The 24853-nt window shown below is 46.7% G+C and overlaps 1 protein-coding gene and 1 non-coding gene across 9 annotated transcripts in view; both read right to left on the reverse strand.

Annotated features, from left to right (window-relative positions):
• The window catches only part of FHOD3 (formin homology 2 domain containing 3), a 523370-nt gene that overhangs the window by 493827 nt on the left and 4690 nt on the right, over nucleotides 1-24853 (reverse strand). The window lies entirely within an intron of this gene.
• On the reverse strand, nucleotides 12082-12188 carry LOC138985469 (U6 spliceosomal RNA). Its single transcript, XR_011462537.1, has one exon. It is a non-coding gene; the product is annotated as a U6 spliceosomal RNA (small nuclear RNA).

Here is a 24853-nt window from a genome sequence, read left to right on the forward strand (position 1 = left end):
CTGCAGCAGAGTAAGAAAAGAGGAGAGGGTGGGAGTGGGGAGAGGGGAGGGGAGGGGAGGGGAACAGGGGTCTCTGGTTTCCTGCCTCCTGCCCACTGCACTCGACCCTGCCAGCATCATCTACTATGGATACAGCCGAGCCCATGGAGTTCCAGTGTCTCCAAGGGAGACAGAGGGCCACAGCGATAGACACGTCACTGCTTCCTGGCCCTCAGGCTCTTCAGAGACTCATGGTGCTCAGGGATCGGCCTAAGTCAGGAAGTTTATCGTCACCTCCCTCTTTCCAGACAGCCAATCCTCAAATGGCAAAAGCCAACTGCTTCTATCCTCTGCGCTTTCCTCAGCAAGTTTTTTAACATTATTATTTAAGTATCACATTTAGAAAAGTATACAAATCTATGGATTTTCACAGGGATCACACCCATGTAACCACCACTCAGATTTCAAAAAAGTAGAACATTACCAGTACCCCCAGGGGCCCCAGTCAGCCACTAAAACCTCCTTATCACCAAAGGTAACAGCTATCTTAATTTATAAAATCATCAACTAGTTTCCCTGTATTGAACTTGATATAAATTACAGTAAATAATCTCCTATGTCTTCTTTTACTTCTCTCACTCTGCTATATATCCATGTTACTACATATAACCATACATTTTCAGTGCTGTTTAGTATTCTATTGTATAAATATAATTATCCATTCCACATTGATAAACTTTACATTATTTCAGCTTTGTTTTGCTATCACACAAATTACTACTGTAGACATTCATTAATAGATAGATGCGCATCATTTGTTATGCACGTGTGTATATGTGTGTGTATATGTATGTATTGTGTGTATATGTCTGTATGTCTTTGGGGGCATGTATGTATACATATCTTTTGGGTCTCTGTTTAGGAGTGGAATTGCTGGATCATAGAGCATGCAGATACTCAGCTTTGCAGCTACAAAAGAGCACTGAAAAGTGAGTATGCAAGTATTCCTTTGATTCCACATCTTTATCAGCTGCTAGTATTATTGTGCTTTTACATTTCAACCCTTCTAGTGGGTATGCAGTTTTAACTTACATTTCCCTGATCAATAAAGTCTATTGGCCATTCGTACATCATCTTAAAGTGCCTGTTTAAGATTTCTGCCTATTGTTCTATTCAATTGTGTCTTTTCTTATTTAGTGAAAGTAGAGGCTCTTTATACATTTTGAATAAAGTCCTTTGTTAAATACATACATATACACAAAGAGTGGGCTCCCCTGGTGGCTCACCTAGAAAAGAATCCACCTGGAATACGGGAGACCTGGCTTCAATCCCTGGGTTGGGAAGATCCCCTGAAGAAGGGAAGGGCTACCCACTCCAGTATTCTGGCCTGGAGAATTCCATGGACTGTATAGTCCACGGGGTCACAAAGAGTCGAACACGACTGAGTGACTTTCACTTCAGTTCACACACAGAGTGCATAATTATCTTCTCCCACTTCGTAACTTGCCCTTTCACTTGTATTGATGTCTTTTGATGACTAAGGTCTTAACATTAATGTACTCCATTAACTGATCCCATTATGGCTAGTATGTTTTACACCTTGTCTAAAATCTTTGCCCACCCAAAGCTGTGACTGTATTTTTCTGTTATCGTCTAAGGCTGTACTGTTTTACCCGTCACCATTAGATCTGTGATGCATCTGGAATTGAATTTTGAATGCAGTGCAAGATAAGGGTCAAGATTCACTTGTTCCCATGTGAGTATCTAATTGACCCAGCACTGTTTAGGCTTTCTAGGTGGCTCAGCAGTAAAGAACCCACCTACAATACAGGAGACTCAATCCCTGGGTCGGGAAGACCCCCTGGAGGAGGAAATGGCAACCCACTCCAGCTTTCTTACCTGGAGAATCCCATGGACAGAGGAGCCTGGCGGGCTACAGTTCATGGGGTCTCAAAAGAGTCGGACACAACTGAGCGCACAGACCAGCACTGTACTCAGAGAACAAACTCTCCCCACTACCCTGCGTCATAACCGCTGTCATCACCAACGTGTGCGGCTATGTTCCTGGACTCTGCGTTGTCTCAGTGGTCTAATGATCAAACCTTGCACCAACACCACGATGTTTTGCTCACTATAACTTTAAAAGAATTCTTGATTTCTGGTAGTGCAAGTGCTTCAACTTGGCTCTTTTCATGACTATCTTGAACATGTTTGGCCTTACGCATTTCCACACAAATTTTAGAATCCATTTGGCAATTCTACCAAAAACTCTCCTGGGATTTTAACTGGAATTACATTTTCATAATACTGAAGGTTCCAACTTATGAACATTTTATATCTATTTAATTTAGTGTTTTTAAATATCTCCCATATCTAAGTAGAGGTCTTAAATATCTTTGGTCAAATGTATCCCTAGATATGTGATGATTTGACTCCTGTCATTTTTATTTTCTAATTTTTGCTGAAAAGAAGTGATTACAGCTAACTTCCCTATCTCAGTCTCAATTTCAGGGCTTTCAAAATTTTACCATTAAATATAATGTTTGCTCTATTTCTTAAAAGATATCTTTTATCAATATCGGCAGTTCAATGAGATCCAAGTTTGCTAAGGTTGTTTTTTATCATAAATGGGTACAAACCTTATCAAATGCTTTTTCTGTATTGTGAGCAAATTATTTTTATCTTTCAGACTGTTAGCATATTGAATAACAATGCACTTTAATATTAAACCTAATATTTCATTTCTAGACTGAATTTTGGTGCTCTGTCCCATCATTTGAATATGTGTGTTTAGTCAATTAGTTGTGTCCAACTCTTTGCGACTGCATGGGCTGTAGTCCACCAGGCTCCTCTGTCCTTGGGGATTCTCTAGGCAAGAATACTGGAGTGGGTTGCCATGCCCTCCTCCAGGGGATCTTCTCAACCCAGGGATCCAACCCAGGTGTGCCACATTGCAGATGGATTCTTTACTGACTGAGCCAATAGGGAAGCCCATCATTTGAATATACTGTTGAAATTATTTTGCCAATATTTTGTTCAGATTTATATCTTCACTCATGAAAGAGATTGACCTAGACAGTTTTCCTTTCTTGTAATGGCCTTGTCAAGTCTGGGGTTCAGGGTTATGCTAGTCTCATAAAATGAACAGGGAAATGTGCAACTCTTTTTCCATTCTCCAAAGGACTCAGTATAAGATTGGTCCTACTTCTCTAAATATTTGGCAAATTCACTATCAAAGACATGTGAGACTGAGATTTCTTTATAGGAAGGGTTTTATTTACAGAATAAATTTCTTTAAGACCCAAATATGCTAAATTATGTGCCATGTGCATTTGTAAACAATGTGTATTCCACAATCCTTGGGTGTAATGGTCTATATAATCAGTTAGGATATTTTGGTTATTAGTATCCCAATTTTGGAAAATTCAGCAGTGGCCACAGGACTGAAAAAGGTCAGTTTTTATTCCAATCCCAAAGAAAGGTAATGCCGAAGAATGTTCAAACTGCCACACAATTGCACTCATCTCACACGCTAGCAATGTAATGCTCAACATTCTCCAAGCCAGGCTTCAACAGTACGTGAACCGTGAACTTCCAGATATTCAAGTTGGATTTAGAAAAAGCAGAGGAACCAGAGATTAAACTGCCAACATCTGTTGGATCATTGGAAAAGCAAGAGTTCCAGAAAAAACAGCTACTTCTGCTTTACTGACTATGCCAAAGCCTTTGACTGTGTGGATCACAATAAACTCTGGAAAATTCTGAAAGAGATGATAATACCAGACCACCTGACCTGCCTCCTGAGAAATCTGTATGCAGGTCAAGAAGCAACAGTTAGAACTGGACATGGAACAACAGACTGGTTCCAAATCAGGAAAGGAGTACGTCAGGGCTGTATATTGTCACCCTGCTTATTTAACTTCTATGCAGAGTACATCATGAAAAATGCCAGGCTGGATGAAGCCCAAGCTGGAATCAAGATTGCCAGGAGAAATATCAATAACCTCAGATATGCAGATGACACCACACTTATGGCAGAAAGTGAAGAATAACTAAAAAGCCTCTTGATTAAAGTGGAAGAGGAGAGTGAAAAAGCTGGCTTAAAACTCAACATTCAGAAAACTAAGATCATGACATCCAGCCCCATCACTTCATGGCAAATAGATGGGTAAACAATGGAAACAGTGAGAGACTTTATTTTGGGGGGCTCCAAAATCACTGCAGAGGGTGACTGCAGCCATGAAATTAAAAGATGCTTGCTCCTTGGAAGAAAAGCTATGACCAACCTAGACAGCATACTGAAAAGCAGAGACATTACTTTGCCAACATAGTCAAAGCTATGGTTTTCCAGTAGACATGTATGGATGAGAGAGTTGGACTATAAAGAAAGCTAAGTGCCAAAGAATTGACGCTTTTGAACTGTAGTGTTGGAGAAGACTGTTCACAGTCCCTTGGACTGCAAGGAGACCCAACCAGTCAATCCTGAAGGAAATCCGTCCTGAATATTCATTGGAAGGACTAGATGTTGAAGCTTAAACTCCAATACTTTGGCCACCTGATGTGAAGAACTGACTCATTGGAAAAGACCCTGATGCTGGGAAAGATTGAAGGCAGGAGGAGAAGGGGATGACAAAGGATGAGATGGTTGGATGGCATCACTGACTCGATGGACATGAGTCTGAGTAAGCTCCGGGATTTGGTGATGGACAGAGAAGCCTGGCTTGCTGCAATCTATGGGGTCGCAAAGAGTCAGACATGACCAAGCAGCTGAACTGATTCCAATCTTCTATAGCTGTACAGATTTTTTTGTCAGCTTCTGCAATCAGTTACTAACAGTATGCTAAAACCCACTCTAATTATAAATTTGTCTATTTTTTCTTGCAATTTTATACATTCTATAACTAGATGCAAACAAATAGGTTTTCTGGTATCTCCCTGATGAATTGCCCTCTTTTTAACTACAAATGTTTTCTGACTTAAAGTCTCATACTCACTAAAGTGAAGTTGCTCAGTCATGTCCAACTCTGCGACCCCATGGACTGTAGCCTACCAGGCTCCTCTGTCCATGGGATTTTCTAGGCAATAGTCCTGGAGTGGATTGCATTTCCTTCTCCAGGGGATTCCCAACCCAGGGATTGAACCCAGGTCTCCTGCATTGTAGACAGACGATTTACCGTCTGAGCCACCAGAAGTCCAAGAATACTGGAGTGGGTTGCCATTCACTTCTCCAGGAGATCTTCCTGATCCAGGGATTGAACCCAGGTCTCCCACATTATAGGCAGACGCTTTACCGTCTGAGCCACCAGGGAAGTCCACGCTCACTAAGTTGTGTTCAACTCCTTGCAATCCCATGGACTGTTGCACAACAGGTTCCTCTGTCCATGGAATTCTCCAGGCAAGAATACTGGAGTGGATTGCCACTTCCTCCTCCGGGGATTTTCCTGACCCAGGGATCAAACTTGCATCTCCTGCATTGGCAGGTGGATTCTTTACCACTGAGCCACCTGGGAAGTCTATCTTAGGGCATACGTTGTGTCATTTCCAATATCACCTTTTTTGCTTGGTATATCTTTCTTACATTCAGTTACTATCAGTTTTCCTGTATTTCTATATTTAACATCTTTTTGCAAGTAGCATCTAATTGGATTTTGCTGCATTTTTTAAAAATAAGTTTCACAACTAAAGAGTTTTAATTGGAATATTTAGTCCATTTTCATTTACTATAATTACTGATAGATCTGGATTTAAATCTATGTTCTGTTTGCTTTCTATTTGTCCTTTATGTTTAATGTCCCTTCTTCTCTCAATTATTTCAATTTTCAACTTCTTCTAGGTTAATCTTGTATTTTTAAATATTTCCTTCTCTACTTACTAGGTTAACTTTATATTCTTTTACTGTTATTTTAAGGGTATCATGTAAACAACATCATTGACTTATAATTGACTAACACTTTCCCATTTTCCAGAAGATAAGAGTTTTAAAACACTTTAATTCCATTTATCTCCCTCATTCTTTTCTACTGTTCCTTGTTGTATATTTTGTTTTTACATGTACTTTAATCCCATGAGACATCTGTACAGTCAGCAGTTCATTTAGATTTACTCATGTATTTACCTTATCCACTGATTTCCATTCCCTTCTACATATCCATGCCTCTACCTGGGGTCATATGCCTCTTTCTGAAGAACTCCTTTTACTATTTTTAGAGTGCATCTGCTGGCAATAAATTCAGTCTCTACTTGTCTAGAAATGATTTTACTTCACCTTTCTGAAACCTAGAGGGAAATCTTTGTGAAATCTGTGAGGGAAATCTAGATAGAAACATTTCAACAGTTTCAAGACATATTTGCTTTCTGGAGTCCATCATTACAGTTAAGGACTCAGTTGTCAGTCTTCCCGTTCTTTCTTTGAAGGTAATTATGTCTTTTTGCTTGGACTGCTTTCAGATTTCATTTCTGTCTTTGGTTTTCAGAAATATGACCGACAAATTTCTTTTTTCTTTACATTCTCTTGCTTGGGGTTTACAGTGCCACTTTAGTCTGTGGCTTGGTATATTTCATTGTTTTCAGAAAATTCTGTTATACCTCCTGGAGTTCTGCTTCCTCCATTATTTTTCTGGGGTTTCAGTTACATGTGTGTTCGGCCTTTGCATTACGTATCACTTAGCTTTGGTGGACATTTCCTTTATTTTTCATCTTTTCTTCTCTCCCTGTTTTAGGCAGGATATTTCTATTCACTTATCTGCTCCTGTAGATCACTAAATCTCCGTACACCTGCATCTACGCCACTGCTTAAACCCACCAGTGGAGAGCCCCATGGACAGTAGAGCCCGGTGGGCTACAGTCCACGGGTCACAGAGTCAGGCATGACTGAAGCAACCTAGTACACAGGCATGCTTAATATCACTGACTATTTCAGTTCTGGGATTTCTATCTGATTTTTATATATAAGTAGATTCCAGTTCTCTGATGAAACTCTCCATCTTGTCATCTTCTTTCTTGAATCTATTAATCACTGACATTAATGTCTATCAGATAATTAGAGTATATGTATCACCTGTGGGTCTGTTTTGAGTGTCTTTTTCTTCTCTTGATCCTGCCTGTTTATATGCCTGGTATTTCTTTAGCTAAATGATGAATGTTTTATATAAATATATTTAAAACTGCAAAGGAGCTAGATGTTGTTACATGATTTTCTTCAGTTTGTGGCAGGCAACTAGATCAGGAACAGATTATCTTAATCCAATCAGCGGCTGAGCTGATTCAAGGCTTGGTTTCAATCTTTGTAAACTTGGTCTATTCTGGTCAGCTAATTTGAGGTTGGGTTTCAGTCTTTATAACTGTTGGCCTATTTTTAGCAAGCCATTTCTCCTAGGATACAGTCCTTCAGGGTTCCTGAGTGAAGCAACAGGGTATTTATAACCATGAGGTATTTCCAGGATCTCTCCACCTTTGTAATAAGCCCTTAACTTGTCATTTTTATCTCCTCAGCATCATGAGACTATCTGTAGTTCTACTCAGCCTTTCAGCTTCTCAGCCAGTGCTGGTTAAGAATCGGTTTTTTTGTTTGTTTTTTGGCTAGGGGACCTCAGAGACTAGACGGTAACATGAGGAATTAAACTTGAAATGCAAATGATCTTTACAGATTTCATCTTCAGTCACTTCCTAAAATACACACCAGAAACCTAGAACTAGGATGGAAAACTCATTTAAAAAAAATTAATTCTATAAATTTGAAGAAAAGAAAAATAAAAAGAAAATAAGTGACTGAAAAAGAGTTAGAGGAAGCAGTGGCAATCACTTCAGGGGATATAACGATCCATGAAAGCAGGATCCTAGCCAGTGAGTATCCCTCCTCCCCCAATGGAAAAGGAATTCAAAATTATTGAGACAGGAGGAGAAGGGGGTGCCAGAGCATGAGATGGTTGGATGGCATCACTGACTCAACAAACATGAGCTTGAGCAAACTCTGGAAGATGGTGAAGGACAGGAAAGCCTGTCATGCTGCAATCCACAGGGTTGCAAAGAGCTGGATATGACTTAGCGACTGAACAACAACAAATCATAATCTAAAGAGAAAGAAAATTGGGGAAAGGTAGAGACCCATCACTGCGAGGGCGAGCAGCAGGATGATTACTTCTGGCCAGGCCCAGCAGAGCAGGCTTCATGGAGGGCATAGCAACTGTCAGAGCAGCCCCTGCAATCTAGGAAGGTTTGGAGGAAAGGGAGTAGCTAGTCACTGGTACAGAGTGTGGCTCACTCAGAATAGCTCAGGAGGCAGGTACAGCTGCCTAAAGGCAAATTTTTCTTGCCTCCCCAAACCTACCTTCCCAAATGTATACAGTCTGGAAAACACACTAGGACACAAAGGCCCAGAATCAACTTATCTCTTTACTGCCAGGGGCCTCCCCTTATGGATATTCAGAGAGTGAGTGAGTGAGTGACAGTCACTCAGTTGTATCCGACTCTTTGCGACCCCATGGACTGCAGCCTGCCAGGCTCCTTTGTCCATAGAAATCTCCAGGCGAGAATACTGGAGTGGGTTGGCATTTCCTTCTCTGGATATTTAAAGAGGGAGCCTGAAAAGGCAAGAAACAGCTGGTAGATCAATGTGTCAGGGAACAGCAGAGCAGGACAAAGACGGGCTGAATTCAGGTTGTGGACAGCCAGGAATATCAAATTAAGCACGTCAAATTACTTTGGCCGTTGGCCACAGGATCCAAAATAAGACTCTTCTAACCAAACCAGCTTTTTCTCTCAACTCAGCTCAACACACTCTTCTCTGGGCACCAGTCACCCAGGCCACAAAAGACCGGGAGTTGGCAGCAGCAAGCGAAGCAGACGGTAAGGAAAATTTAGAACACAGAGTCCTGCTGTGGGGTGCACCAGCAAATTCTTCCACTTAACATGAGCAAAGAAGACACTTTAAAAGACTGCAGTGGATGGGATCTTCTGCGAGGACAGATTGCAGATAATGGGAGACTTCAGCTAGCATGTTTTATTACTCATAGAATGCAGCCCTTGCTGGCTTGGGGGGAGGTCACAGCCCAGGCATATCAAAATGCCTCTACCCACCCGTTCTAGCACCCCCAGTGCCTGCGTTCTAAATTGCTTCAGTCGTGGCCAACTCTTTACGACCCTGTGGACCGTAGGCCACCAGGCTCCTCTGTCCATGGGATTCTCCAGGCAAGAATACTGGAGTGGGTTGCCATGCCCTCCTCCAGGGGATCTTCCCGACTTAAGGATCAAACCCACATCTCTTATGTCTCCTGCATTGGCAGGTGGATTCTTTACCATGGTGCCACCTGGGAAGCCCTAGGAAGTCCTCCCAGAGTTTCAGGCAAAGTGAAGCTCTTGATCCCACAAACAGCGAACCTGCCTCCTGGTTCCACCACTTAAGCAGCTCCAATCCCTCCTGCCCACCCCTGGCCCCGGGTCCTCTTGGCAGAGTATTCTAGAAGTGCTGAAACTACTACTCCCCAAACGCTTTCACCCCTCAGTGATCACATATGTCACACAAGATCCTAAATGCTTTTCTAGACACTCAAATACATTGGTCGCCTTTCTCAGTTTGCCTGAAGGCCTCGGACCTTAAGCCCAAATCGGCTGATCATGAGGACCCACTATGGATGGACCAAATCCTGGTTATTAAGGCCAGAACTGGGGCCTGGCGTCCCACACCCTTCATTGGCTGGCTTCTACTCATCTCATACTCCTCACTCTCCATGCCTCTAATCTACTCTCCCCTTTCCCACGCGCCTAACACCACCTCTGTGCTCCAGACTTGGCTAAATACTATTTCCTTCTTGAAGCCAGCCCCTGGGTCCCATAGGAAAGGGACTCAGTCAGGGAATCCCAACCCTGTGATGCTACCAGACAGACAAGCAGCCTCAGGACACCTCCCTGTCTCTGAGTGGGCCAAGCGCTGTGCTAAATGCATTCCAGGGGCAATTTCATTTTAGGCTTGAAGCCCGCTCCCCCAAGGAAGGTGTTGTATATTCCCATTTCATAGATATACAAATTGAAGTGCAGATATACAAATTGTATATCTGTGGGATACAAGGCCTGTGCTTTAAATCATTACGCTGGACTGAACAGAGATCCAAACGTGTGCTCAGAAGGAGCACCTATGTGGCCTGGAGGGTTGAGGGGGTGGGGGCAGGTGGCAGCACCCAGAAGTCACATCTGACACTTTACAGGCAGCAATAAGTGTCCGTGGAATGAATGAATGAGTTTGTACCAGAGCCATCGGTGTAAAGAGAAGGGGATGACCTAACCAGGAGGAGGGGGCTGGGACAGAGGGTGGGGTGAAGGCAAAGCAAGGGCAGGCCAGCGTGAAACATCGAGGAATGTGAGAGACTAAGGCAGCCAGTCTGCTGAAGCATAAAGCATGAGATGGAAAATGCAAAGGAACAGACTCGACAGAGGAGGGGGCCCTGCAGGCCACTGGAAATGGAGACAGCCTCCTGAAGGCACCCTGGCCTCCAGGAGATGGGTTGGTGATGAGCAGAAGGGGCTGGCCGGCTGGACCCTGCAGTCTCAACTTTATGTGCCCAACACCAAACCTTCCAGCCCCCGGTTAACCTGCCCGTCCTTTCATCTCTGCAGGCTCCAGGGCCCCCCTGCTCCTCCGGTGTCTCCGCTCCAGTCTCGCTCCCTGTGTCCATCCCCAACCTCATTAAAGCAGGGCCAACCTGGGATTTAGCAGTGAAGAAAACAGACACGATACACCGCCCTCCTGGAGATTCCCTAAGTATGTCCCTCCCCGTGTCATCCTCCCAAGAGGAAGCAGGGGGTTCCTTTGACCATTCTCCTGGCAGGACTGGAAGGTGGGCAGTTTCAGGCCACCCAATGCTCTTCCATTTTCACCATCCATCCCTCCTCTTACCTGACCTTGGGCCCCAACACCTGCTGTCTGCCTTCTACCCCAATTGCTGCCACCCTCTTGGAAGGCTCTGCCCCTCCCCGCCACCTCAGTGATCCAGCCTCACAGCAAGAAAGAGGAGGAGTCACGTGCACACTGGGTGTGTTACCAACCACACACACTCACTCAGTTCCTGGGCACCAGGCAGTCCCCCAAAGGGTGCTGGCTTCTCCTCACCTTCTCATGAACCCCTGCGCCTGACCCAGGGACTGGCCATAGCTCTCTGAGTTAAAGTGTGTGTGTGCGCGCATAACTGCTGCTGCTGCTGCTAAGTCACTTCAGTCGTGTCCGACTCTGTGCGACCCCATAGACGGCAGCCCACCAGACTCCACCGTCCCTGGGATTCTCCAGGCAAGAACACTGGAGTGGGTTGCCACTTCCTTCTCCAATGCATGAAAGTGAAAAGTGAAAGTGAAGTTGCTCAGTCGTGTCAGACTCTTAGCGACCCCATGGACTGCAACCCACCAGGCTCCTCCATCCATGGGATTTTCCAGGCAAGAGTACTGGAGTGGGGTACCATTGCCTTCTCCGGTGCGCATAACTAGTCGTGTCCAATTCTTTGCGACTCCATGGACTGTATGCAGCCCGCTAGGCTCTTCTGTCCATGGAATTTCCCAGGCAAGAATACTGGAGCAGGTTGTCATTTCCTTCTCCAAGGTGATTTAAAGTGAGGGGAAGGCAATAATTTTATACATTCTGGAAATACAATGCACAGCAAGAGGATCAGCAATATTTAAAATTAATAACCATTGAGGACCACTGTGCAGCACAGGGAACTCTGCTCAGTATTACGAAACACAGTAAAAGAGGGAAGAATTTGAAAAAGAATAGATACTTGTATATGCATAACTGAACCATGTTGTAGTACTCCTGAAACTAACACAATATTTTGTTTTCTCACTAAGCTTTTTAAAATGGATCTCAAATTCTGTGACAGACCTTCGGTCAAGTTGTTTCCATTTAAAAGTACTGATTTTAAAAACAAGTGACTTAAAACTGCCACACACAAAACAAATGTTCCACAAAACATACTCCTTTCCTTCTGAAGGCTTTACGATGCAGTTATCACTAACCAGGCTTTTACTCTTAAACTTAAATGGCCAATTGAGTCAAAGAGTTCTGAGACCATTCTTCCACCACCAACTAAGACTGGGGTGGCAGGTATTGGGGATAATATTAAAAATATGGAACGCTTCACGAATTCGTGAGTTATCCTTGCACAGGGGCCAGGCTAATCTTCTCTGTATCGTTCCAATTTTAGTATACATGCTGCCGAAATCAGCATCACAACACTGCTAATCAACTACGTGCTGCACTTCGTCGTTCAGTCCTCTCCAACTCTGCGACCAAAGGACAGTAGCCCGCCAGGCTCCCCTGTCCATGGCATTCTCCAGGCAAGAATACTGGAGTGGGTTGCCATTTCCTTCTCAAGGGGATCTTCCCGACCCAGAGATTGAACCTGGGTCTCTTATGTCTCCCTCATTGGAAGGTATGTTCTTTCTCACCAGCGCCACCTCGGGAGTGGAAACTGATCAGAAACTATTAAAATGCTAATGACACCTAAGGTCCTTCGACAATGATGGATCATTACGACCAAAATACTCTGTGGAATGTGCACAGACAGCTCCGCAAGGCCTCAGAGCAGAGCCTCTCCCCGTCAGATGGATCTTTAGCCCCCATGACCCAGGCAGTAGAATGAGAGCAATCCCATTGCAGCCCGGAACTTCACTGCTACCCACAACTTCAACGTGGTGAAGCCCAATCCCCTCCCCGCTCGAGAAGGCAAAAGAGAGCAGGGTCCTGGGTGTGAAGGGGGGCAAAACCTCTCCTCGCCCCGCACCGATCCCCCTGCTTTGGCAAACTCCAATCACCAAACACTGCCCAGAATGATGAATTTAAACTGTTTAGACGTTGCAGAGTGGCATGCATTGACTTAATGGCCTGTTCTGCTTCAAGCACCGGGCAGGAACTCTGGTGAAATGAAACCAACGGCTATCCAAGGAAGGGTAGGGGGAGAAGAGAGGCTCATAGACCCCAGAGCCCCAGACACAAAGAACCTCCCTCCCTTCCCGCTCCTCAGCCTGGGATTAGCTCTTACTCCTGGTCTCAACAGCCGCCATTGGCTGGCCTGGCAGGTCACAGCCTCGGAGGCAGCTCACCAGGGAGGGGACAGGGACACACACCCAACCAGGACACCAAGATCCTGCTTCCCAAAGTCAGGCTGATGACAGATGAGATGGAGGCTTTGCCTGGCTGAGCACCAATCCAGTTCCCTGGGACAGTGCAGGAGGGTGGGAGGGGTGTCTCTCTGCAGGTAGGCATGGAGCAGGAACTCATGGGGTGCACGTGTGAGCACCCACAAAGCACTGGGGCCCCAAAAACACTGGGCTTTTATCTCTGGGCCCTCCAACCCAAAGACTGTGCATGAATTCTAATGCTACAAGCAAAGTTCAGAATCTTGGGATGTGCCCAAGGCCCCCAGATCCACCTTAACTCCCACATCCCCTCTGCAGAAGCCCCCCACTTTCATCCGTAAGGGAACCTGGTGAAAGTTTCTACACAGAGAGTGAACAAGGGAACAAAGAGACTCGGAATTAGGAAGATGCATTAGAGCAGAAAGACTTGGGTCACCAGAGGCCGAATCTGGAATACAGAGCTCTTAAGTGACCAAGGAAATGGACAGAAACCAGGAAAAGTCCCAAGGTTGGAGAAGAAAGAGGGGAGCTGATTTCTCAGGGGGGCAGCTATGATGCTGATGATGTCCTCAACATCTCGGCACAACCAAAGGGGTCTAATGAAACTCACCTAAATCAAGGCCAAATCACAACTTCTTGCATAAGCAAAGTCCCCAACTTATACCCAGGAGGCAGTGGGTATAAGTTCACCATGACTTGGCTGTCTGGAGCTCTGAATGCACTTTTCATAGCAGTAAAGTGGTACTTACGGTTAGGACATGAGGCCAGCCTGTTGCCATCATGGCCTTTGTGTTCTTGACAGCATGGCCCATGCTTTATTCTTCGACTTCCAAATACACTGCAGAGAACCTGACAAAGAGCAAGAACTCACATCTGTGTAAGGTGAGTAAAAGACTGCTGCACAGGTCAGATTTCACACTGAACTTCCTTTTCCTAAAGGATGCACGTGGCGACAACTTCGGTTCCTAAAGGTACCTGAAGAGCTGCATAGAACTCTTCCCTTTAGGTCCTTGACCTAATTTACGTACTCTAGTGCCCTCGGGAAGGTAGGTATTCCCAGGCAATGCCACAGAATGGAAAGGGAGCTGAAAGGGGGGCTCTGTGTATTTCAGGCAGGCTCCCAGGCTCATCCAGCCAAGAACAAATGGGGTGAGCAGAAAGCTCAGATGAAGGACATCTTGAGATCTTAGCAACCTTCTGGACATGGAGCTTTCCCTTGGTAAAAAGGTCAAAGTCATTCAAAAATTGGATCTTTCATATTATTGCCTCTGAACTTAAATATGCCACCTCTCCCATGATTCCTGGCCACCTCCCTCACTTCAGGCCTGGTCTCTGACTTTCAGGGGAAGAGAAGCACACCCTCAGTTGCCTACCCCGCCCCCACTTCTGCTTACTTCATCTCTACACTCCGTGATCAAAGTGCAGTTTTCATATGCTAGCATTCTCCAAGGCTGCTCTTCATTTATTTATGGTATTTTGCCAACTGCGGAATTTCGGGTGATTTGTGCTCCATGGGGTCATTGCCCCTTTGTAGAGTTACAGGATGAGAGTATGGCGTGAGTGCAGGGTGACGTCAGCCCTCAGGGGGACCAGGCTGAGGAGGGGGACACCCCGATGCAGCCACGGCAGGGCCTTGAAGCCTTAAAAATAAAGAATAACTGTAAGTGACTTTTAAATGAATGGTCCTTTCTGTGGGCAGTGTTTTCAAAAGTAATTATACTCTGAAGTCCAAAGACTCGAATAACAAATTCTTCTGACCAAGGGTAATTTGCCCAAGAAGTAAAAACCTCCTGACAGTCCTGCTAAGGAAAGAGCCAGGTAAACCTTTGCCAAAAAGTCATCCCAATTCTAGGGATTTATCCTAGCAAAATGAAAATTTATGTTCCCATAAAATCTCTACCCAAATCAGTAGAGCAGAAAAGGTGGTATGACACAAAGAAGCAAAGAGATCAGCCTCCAGATCAAATGCGTAGAGCAGCTTTATTTGTAACCACCAAAAACTGGAAACAACACAGACACCCTTGAACAAGTGAAAGGATAAACAAACCGGTGCATGCGTGCTCAGTCGCTCCAATCGTGTCCAACTCTCTGCAACCCCTTGGACTGTAGCCCACCAGGCTCCTCTGTCCGTGGGATTCTCCAGGCAAGAATACTGGAGTGGATTGCCACGCCCTCCACCAAGGGATCTTCCCAACCCAGGGACGGAACCTGCATCTCCTGCGTCTCCTGCACTGCAGGCGGATTCTTTATCACTGAGCCAAAACTGGTTCATCCATACAATGGAATCTCACTCGTCATGAAAAAGGAGTGAGCCACCAATGCACCTTAGATGGATCACAGGGGTACTGTGCAGAGTGAGATAAGCCAGTCTCTAAAGGTTACAAACAATTTTATTTCTATGGATGGCTTTCTGGGAAAGAGCAAAGCTATAAGGAGAGAACGGATCCCTGTCTACCAGGAATGGGGGTAAGGGGGTGTCTGACTACAACGGGGAAGGCCTAGGAAATCCTCCACATTGCTGGAATTGCTCTGTATCCTGTGGTAGTTACAGAATCTACACTTGTTCTGGTGCATAACCTCCAAAAACGTACTGAATCACAATACTGTACACCTGAAATGTAAAATACTGTAAGTCAATTATACTTCAATTAAAAAGCCAATAGGTATATTAAAATTCACAGGATTGAACATCAAAAATAAAAATGAATTTCACTGTGTATAGATTTATTTTTCAAAAGTTCACAAATTCTTGGACACTTCTCCCAGAAAACAATGGTATCTAGTTCCCCGGCCCTTGAATGTGAGCCAGGCTCGGCAACTTGACTCTAAGGAGTACAGTGCAAGGAGAATGATGGTTAGGAAAAGTGATACATCACCACCTGATCCTGGGCCTCGCTCTTTAGAGCCCTGAATGGCCACATAAGAAGTCTAGCTATCTGGAAGCCGCCATGCTAAAGGTATCTTGTAGAGAGACCAAAGAGACATAGAGAGATGCTCAAGGAACTCCCAGTTATTTGCATCTTCCTGGTCCGGACACCAAACTTTCAACTGAAGAGCCTCTGAGATGGTCCTGGGCCCCACCATCACCTCGCTGCAGCCTCATGAGAGACTCTGAGCCAAAAGTGCTCAGAGTTGTCCCGAAATTCCTGGTCCAAGGAAATCATGAGCAATAATAAAAATGTTGTAAGTAACTTAAGAGTGCTTCTGTGCTTTGGAGTGATGTGTTCACAGCCAAGGACAACTGCCACATGACAGATATTTCCTCATATACCATCAAGTCTAGTCTTCATCCATTTCATCCTCTACTGAGCACTTTCTATAGCCATGAACTATCCATGGAATGGAGAGAAGTGCCAGAATCACCAGACTGTGACGGCTAAGAGATGAGAGTCAGGGTTGGGGGGCAGTTCTGGGTTTGGGCAGCTGGTCAGACAGTCATGTTCCTCACTGAGGCACGATGGGTCTGGGGGAAGATATCACGATCCCGCATGGACACAGGGTGCATTCAACATCTCCAGGACACCCAAGAGGAGCTGTCCGGGGCAGCTGGGGAGCTGGACTCAAGACCAGAGAGATAGCGCGGGGCCCCACATGCCAATGAGGGGGCTGTCAGAAAGCCCTCGGAAGCTACCCAGGAAAGGAGGTAAGCTGCAAGAAGGCCTGGTCCTGGGACAGAGCTGAGGGCAGGAGGGAGCAGAAAGCTTGACGAACACGTGCAAGGTGGATCGCTCACCATCACACTTGGGACAGCGAGCGTTCCTCAGAGGAGATGCTCGGGAATGGCAAGTGCCGCTTAGAGATTAAGTGAGATAAAGGCTGGAAGGTGTCTGGGCATGAGTGACAAGGTGGCACAAGTGGTAAAATAATCACCTGCCAGCGTAGGAGCTGCAAGCGACCTGGGTTCAATCTCTGGGTTGGGAAGATCCTCTGGAGAAGGAAATGACAACCCAGGCCAGGAGAATTCCACGGACAGAAGAGCCAGGCAGGCTACAGTCCTTGGGGTCGCAGAGAGTCAGACACGACTGAGCACACACACGCCATGGCAAGGGCACTGTGATTGGGCTGGTGGGGAGGGAGCCAGACAGAGGGGCTCAGACAAGCTCAAAAGACACTTGGGCTGGAGGAGAGGTGAAGGCAGAAGACAGGAAGGGGGGTGGAATGCTGGATGAAGGAGGTGTTAGTCCCTCGCAAGGCTTAAGAAGGGATCCCAGAGCGAAGCAGGAGTTGAAGATCCAGCAGAAAGGGGCCTGGCCCGGCCAGGAGAGGGGACACAGCTGCCCTGTCGGGAAGGAGGGGGCACATGGAGAGGGGCAGACAGGCTAGTGGGGGCAGGAGCTGCGGATGAAGGTTCTGCTTTGTCTCTGCAGCGGCAGGGGAGGTGGGGGAGATGACGGAGGGGGGACAGGGTGGGGGTGTCCACGAAAAGAGAAGCACAGCCTGCCCAGGCCCACGGAGCAGTAGGGCTGGAGACCACGAAAGCCAAGTGGCAGTCCCCAGGGACACGCAACAGCAGGATCCATTTTTGGTTTTGTTCACAACAGCCCCACAAGGGAGATGCTACGTTCCAAAGCGTGAGGAGAGGGAGCGGGCTGGAACTGGGGCCCAGCCACTTCACCGACTCTTGTTTCACTCACTCTAGTGCCTGCGCTGGCTCCAACAGAGCCTGACACTGAGCAGACACCCACAAAAGCGAGGAAGGTGGGAGAAAGGGTCACACCTGAAGCCTCGCTGGCGAGCCCCTCAGCCCACCAGGAATCGGCGGCGACGTGGCCGTGGGCTTTGAGAGACCCTGCCCCAGGCCCAGGCCAGGTGCCCCTCGTGGCAGGTCCCAAGCTCCTCATCCTCCCAGGCATTCCTCACAAGGTGGCTTTGCAGTCACTGCCTGACCATCCTACTCTGTCTTCCTTTCCCTGTTTCCCCCTTCCCTAGATTTTTCTCTATAATCATTTCCTTCCCAAATTTCTGTCTTTTTCTCCTGTTCCCTTTCTTTCTCTTCATGTTTCCCTACATGGAATGGAAGTAACTTCTCAGTCTTGTGCTCACAGCTGGTAGCACCCCAGCCTGTGGCCCACAGCTAGCAGGCCCTTCTCACTCACCCAGAGCCATCCGCACCTGATCTCCACACGCCTCCCATCTGCTTCTCACCCGCATGGACAGCCTTCCCGTTTCCTTTCACCTACTCACACCCCACTGCTCTCTCCAGGAGGCTTTCTGGACTGCGCGGTCCACATGGAGTTTTCCCACTTCTGACGTTGCTACAGGCCAGGCTGCCTACATCACACTTAGACGTGAGTCACGTGCTGCCTTCAGAGGCCATTTCACTTTTCTGACTTATTTCTCCAACCAAGCACCACAATAAAGGAGATGATTATCATGTGCTGGGATCAGTGGCATCAATAGAAATAAAGCTTCCCACTCAGCCCCGCCTGCTCCCCAGCTCTCAAAAAAAATAAAATTATAATAATCACCAAGTCGTTACCTGTGAGGTCTATGAACTCAGCAGAAATATCCCCCCAGTTGTGTTCACTCCGTAGTGAGCCTGAAGTCAGAAGACATGTATGTGAGCTCTAGCCATCTTTATGTTTCAGTCCTGAAAGCAACGTGAATTTAGTTTTCTCAACTTGGAGACGGGGCCTACATAGCCCATCGCCCCCTCCTGCAGGGCTGTGTGAGGACCAGCCAGGCGAGCCTGCGTCCCAGCGCCTTGTGAACTGCACAGACACGCCGTGGTTCTGCTCCTGGCGTATTCAGGGATGAATCACCGTCCACAAAAATGCACCCAATTCTGGGAACAAAAAACCACTCATATCCATGACTATTGTTCTGGACAGGGTGCCCAGCTGCTCTCTTTTCCCTGCCCCCAGACACCCGGCCCTGCTAAATCTGAATGGGAGACCCCAAGAGGACTAGACGGGCCTTCTCACCCCCAGGCACAGGGCACTCAGACACCAGCCACTGAGAAACTCCCTGGTCGTGCAGAAGCCAGAGGGGCTGGTGATTTATGGAAGCTGCGATCTGAAGCCAGACAGGCTCTCCTGTGGCTGCAGCTACCATCTGATCCTGAAAAGGGGTAATAGATCCCTCTTAGGTGAGTGCCATCGCCTGAAATAAAATCTCCCCATAGCCACCGCAGTTGGCAAAGACCTGAATCTCCCCTGGGGGCAAGAAGGGTGGCTGGACTCTGCAGGCACCCCTCCAGTCTCCCAGATCCATCCTCTGCTCAGAATCCCCACCACTCACTGAGGCCACCTCTGTCCCCCATCCCCCGCCCCAGACACACACACCAGCTCACAACTCTCCTCGCCCTCCCCGCGCCCAGCCTGGGCAGCAGCAGTCAACCAGGAAGGCTCGGGAACAAATGGGAAAATGGGCATGAGTCAGTGCTCCCCCGCCTGGCTCTACAGGCCTCAAGCCTGGCCCCACGGAGCAGATCTCGGGACCCCCACCCAGGAGGGCCCCGGAGCACGCACCCACCCCTGCCAATGCAACAAGAAACGATGCTGACCGACGGTGGGCCTTCTCTGGCCAACCCCAGGCTTCCTGCCTCAGGGGATGGCCTGGGCTTGGTGTGGAAGAGGCCAGAAAATAAGGTTTTGAGGCTCTGAAGAGCTGGTTATACCTCACTCAGCCACAGTTTGTGAGGGAAATTATGACATGCAAATCACGTTTGGAGGTTAGGAACCTGAAAAAGATGTGAGGATATTGGCTCTTGAAGGCCCTCCTGTTGCAGAGTCATCATGTATATAAATACAGCTGCACTTTTTCACTTAACTTTCTTTGGTTCTTTTATTGGGGCTTATTGTGTATCAGGCACTCTTCGAGGAACTCTGAGCTGAGTGGAGAGTTGAAATGCACTTTCTGCTACTAAAGGTTTATAGCTGGTGGGGAGATGGTAAGAAGGGATGAAGAACCAGAGCGTCACAGGTGGGAGGAGGCGAGGGGCCTGCACGGGACGGGGAGGGGGCCATGAAAGGCAGTGGAGATGACCCACAGGCACGGTCTCCCTCCAAGCTGGAGGGTGGAGGGGCAGACTGGGGAGAGCCACGGGCTTGAACAACCAGGGCAGCCTCTCTGTGAAACTGCAAGCATTTCAGCACAGCGAGGGATGGGGAGTGATGGGGAGGGAAGGACGGTCAGGACCGACTGGGAGTGGCAGACAGGAGGCCAGGTCCCAGAGAGGCCTGGGTGTCCTGTGACAAGCTATGACTTTACCCTGATAATAATGGGAAACCACCAGCAAGAAGGCGGCGGCGGCAGAGAAAGCAGGTTGGGGGTAGATCAGAGCACTTACATACAGAGTCCAGATGGGAGCCCGGATGACTCGGGAATGGAAAGCAAGGGATGGGATAGGCGCAGAGGAGCTGAGGCTGATGAGCAGTTCTCATGGTGTTTCCAAACAGGGAGATGCAGAAGGGGTGTAGCGAGCAGGTCTGGGAGAAGGAAGCTACTCATTCCATCTTAAACATTTCTTACCTACATTTCCATATGTACAATTTTATAATGCGTGTTGGCTGTCAGGAAGTGAATGTGTCTCCGCAATATGTTGAGGCCCTACTCCTCAATGCGATGCTATCATGGCCTTTGGGCAGTAATTAGGTTTAAATAAGGTCATGAGGGTAGGACCCCCTGATGGGATTAGTGCCCTTACCAGAAAAGCAAGGCTTCCTGGTGGCACTAGTAGTAAAGAACCCACTTGCCAGTGTAGGAGTCATAAGAGACACAGGTTCAATCCCTGGGTGAGGAAGATCCCCTGGAAGGGGGCATGACAACCCACTCCAGTATTCTTGCCTGAGGAATCCCATAGACAAAGGAGCCTGGCAGGCTACAGTCCATAGGGTCTCAAAGAGTCAGACACAACTAAAGCGACTTAACACACACACACAGGACAAATAAACATTGAAGAAAACAGAGACTTTTCCCTCACAGAGCAATGCTGACATGGGCCATGGTACATGCATTAAAGATGACACACTACACAAATACAATGGTATATTTTAATTCTGGTAGAACATGTTAAGAATAGTTCCCTTTGGGTGGTAAGAAAAGTGATTTCTATTTCTTCAGTGTGCTTTTCTGTAGTCTCAAAATACATACACATGCTCATTCTGTGATGGGAACAGACGCTTTGTTTCATAAGGACAGACTCTTTGCTCCCTGGCCTTCCCCTCCTTGAATCTAGCTTTGTTAGCTGTAACCTCTCCCCAGCGATGTCTCCCTGATTCCACACAAACAGCAAAATGGAATTGCAAGTGTGAAAATGCCTTAGGGTACCGGACATACACATATCAAGATACACATATTGATTTGAGTAATAAAAACAATCCAGACGACTCAGCTTCAACACAAAAAGAAAGCAGCTTTTTACTTCTGTCATCACTGGGAAAAGTATCCACACTTTCCATAACTCCTTCCAGCACTCTCTGCAGGTCACAGGTCACTCTACTTACCAAACCCTGAGGTCATGGTTCTTCTGCCTTATCCATCCTATTTCCATCCTCTTGGACTCACTCACGCAATTAATGGTCCAGATCCACTTTCATCCCCATCTGTGGGGATATGAGGATCCACCTTTCCCGGTGAAAATCAGGGACAAATAAAGAATAAATTCTAACAAATAAAGGTCAAAAATGGAGAAACTTACATTACCATATGTAAAATAGATAAGCAATGGGAATTTGCTGTGTCTCAGGAAACTCAAACAGGGACTCTGTATCAACCTAGGGGCTTCCCAGGTAGCTCAGGGTAAATAATCTGCCTGCAATGCAGGAGATTCTGGTTCGATCCCTGGGTCAGGAAGATCCAGGAGAGAAGGAAATGGCAATCCATTCCAATACTCTTGCCTGGGAAATTCCATGGACAGAAGAGCCTGGTCCATGGGGTCACAAGAGTAGGACATGATTTAGTGATTAAACCACCACCAGAGGAGTGGGATGGGGAGGGAGGTGGGAGGGAGGTTCAAGAGGGAGAGGACATATGTATACCTATGGCTGATTCATGTTGAGGTTTGACAGAAAACAACACAATTCTGTAAAGCAATTATCCTTCAATTAAAAACTAAATAAATTTTTTAAAAATGGAGAAAGGCCACCCTTAAAGGGAGGGTGCCAACTGCTCTCTATCATCCATGGAGAAGCAGCTAGAACATGTCTGACCAGGGGCTTCACAGAAGGGACTTCTGCATGGACATGGCTGGGGTGAGAAGACCCCTCTTTTTTCCCTTTGACTCTATCATTCAACATTTACACGAACAATGTTCCAGGCACTGTTCCGAGTTCTAGGGCTAGACCAGTAAACCAAGCAGACCATGAAACAAACCAAGCAACCAAACCTCAGGGAGCAGCAGGCCAGCCCCTCAAGGGCCTGGGTGACCCTGAATGGCAGGGGGCACTGAGGGAGGTTTGGAGCAGAGAAGGGCCGTACTCTGACCCTGTTTCCTCCTTAGCTGGTCACACAGGCCTGATTCCTACACTGTTCCCTCCATTAAAACCCAATGAATGGACCCCATCTCTAAGTTTTCATTTTTTCCTATTAATGGCCAGGTTCCCAGGCAAGGAGGGAACCTCCACCTCATTCCATTAAGATTTGCTATAAACTTGTGAGTAAGACAGTGGGGGTGGGGGGGTGTTAGCCCAAGAATACACTACTTAGGGGATCGGGGAGCCCAGAAACATCCGTTGAAGCTGTGGACAAGATGGAAGTCAGGGAGGCAGTGGAGACTGTACCTCTCAGGCGGCGGTCAGCCAGCTGCTTCCCCGCGGGTCCGGCACTCACACCCCTCCAGCGCCTGCAGCCTGCGTGATGACGTCAGAGGGCGGAAGTCCCCTCACAGTGGTCAGGAGGGTTGAAAGCCAGGTGTCCAGGGTGTGGCACACTTAATAGTAAATATGAGCAACTTCACTTTCCTTTCCTTTCTCTTTCATTTAATTAAACTACAGATAGAGCAGTAGGGGATCAAGGATGGGAACACTGGACTTAAATATCAGTAGAGGCACTACAAAAAAATTTGCTGATCAGCCACCTCAGTCATAGCAAACACACTTAGGGCACACATTGACACTTAATGAAAGGACTGTGAACCCAAAGGGAACCTTAGAACCCATAATCTAGCTTTTTATCTCTTTTATTAAAAACAAAGTTAAATGTATGAAAAAGTACAGAAAATAGTCTAATGACTCACCCATATATCTATCAACCAGCTCTAACTCATAGTCTATCTTATTTCCTCTATATATTCACCCACCTACTTCTTGCCCCTCAACCAAGATTATTTTGAAGCAAATTATATGATTTCATCTATAAATATTTCAGTATGTATCTCTGAAACACACAAACTTTTAAACACAGCACAATATTATTATACACTTTAATAATTTTAATGTTAAATACTGTTATTCATTTTATTTTTATTAACTTAACTTTACTAATTTTTAATATCCAGAAGTCACTGTTCAGGTTTCCCCAATGGTCTCAAATATTTGTTTGTAATGTGTTTGTTTGAATCAGCATCCAGTTAGAGCCACATGTTGCAACCGGTGGATATATCTCTTAAATCTCTTTTAATCTAAGGTTTCCTTCCATCTCCAACTTCTCCTTTACCATTTATTTGTTACAGAAACTATAATTTCCCCCAATCTGGATTTTGTTGATTACATCCCTGTGGTGAGGTTTAACATTCATTGTAACAATTTCCCCATTCTTTCTTACTTAGTTCAGAACAAGGCACAGTAACATAACCCAATAAAATAGCTAAAACAAAAACAAACAAAAAGCAGTCTGATTGCCTCCGTAAAGGACCAGATGCTGACAAACTCAAGACTGGAAATGCCCCACAGACGTGGAACCAGCTACTCAGACTAGAAAACCGGGTTTAAAGCCGGGACACTCCTGAGCTGGCCAGAGGTACAGTACGGAGGTTGCAGGAGAGGTGACTGTCCTCCGTCTGAGGACAGGAAGGTTCCAGGGACACTTCAGAGAAAAATAAACCATGGAGGGGGACGCAGGCTGGAGTTGGGGGGTGGGGGTGGGGGGTTGCTTCTGAGTTGGTTTCAGCACGTTAATCAGTTTTAAATCTGCCACCGTTAAAGACGAACATTTCAGAGTCCAGAGGAGGAGGGCAAAGGCAGTACTGTGTTTTCCAGAGGGAAGCAGGTTGGACTCCGAGGGCAAGAGGCACAGACTCCCAAGAGCTTCTGCACTGGAAGGACTTAGCAGAGCTCACCGACTTAACTCACAGCCTGTGACAGGCAGCCCCCTCCGCCCTCCCCTCGCCCAGCACAGAGCGCATGTGCTCTGCCAGTTTTCTAATAATGGGACACAGTTGGCTACAGGCTCTGGAGTAAAAAAAGACTTGACCTTAAATCCCAGCTCCTCCACTTAAAAGTAGTGTGACCTTAGACAACCTGCCTAAGCTCCCTGTGCCTCAGTTTCCTCATCTGTTAACTGCAGACACCACTGTCGGTCTGCACTAACTCTTGTGAGGTCAATGGGGTTGTAACGCCAAGGCTCACTGAACAGTGCCTAGAACAAGCGCATTATACATTAGCCCTTCACCCCCAAAGGTTTCTGCCAGACCACCCCCACCCAGACCCTGGCAGGGAGCCATGCCTGCACCCGCTGGACATCCAACTGGGTTCCTGATGCAGTCTGTGGTCACGCATGGCACAAAGCCAACTGACCCATAAAGGGTTCAATCCCACGAGCCTGATCCCAATAGCCCAGCTCCAACCAACTGAGCTAATTACGGTAGACTGGGAGT

Source organism: Bos mutus, chromosome 24 (assembly GCF_027580195.1).
Source record: "Bos mutus isolate GX-2022 chromosome 24, NWIPB_WYAK_1.1, whole genome shotgun sequence".
Classification (NCBI taxonomy): Eukaryota; Metazoa; Chordata; class Mammalia; order Artiodactyla; family Bovidae; genus Bos; species Bos mutus.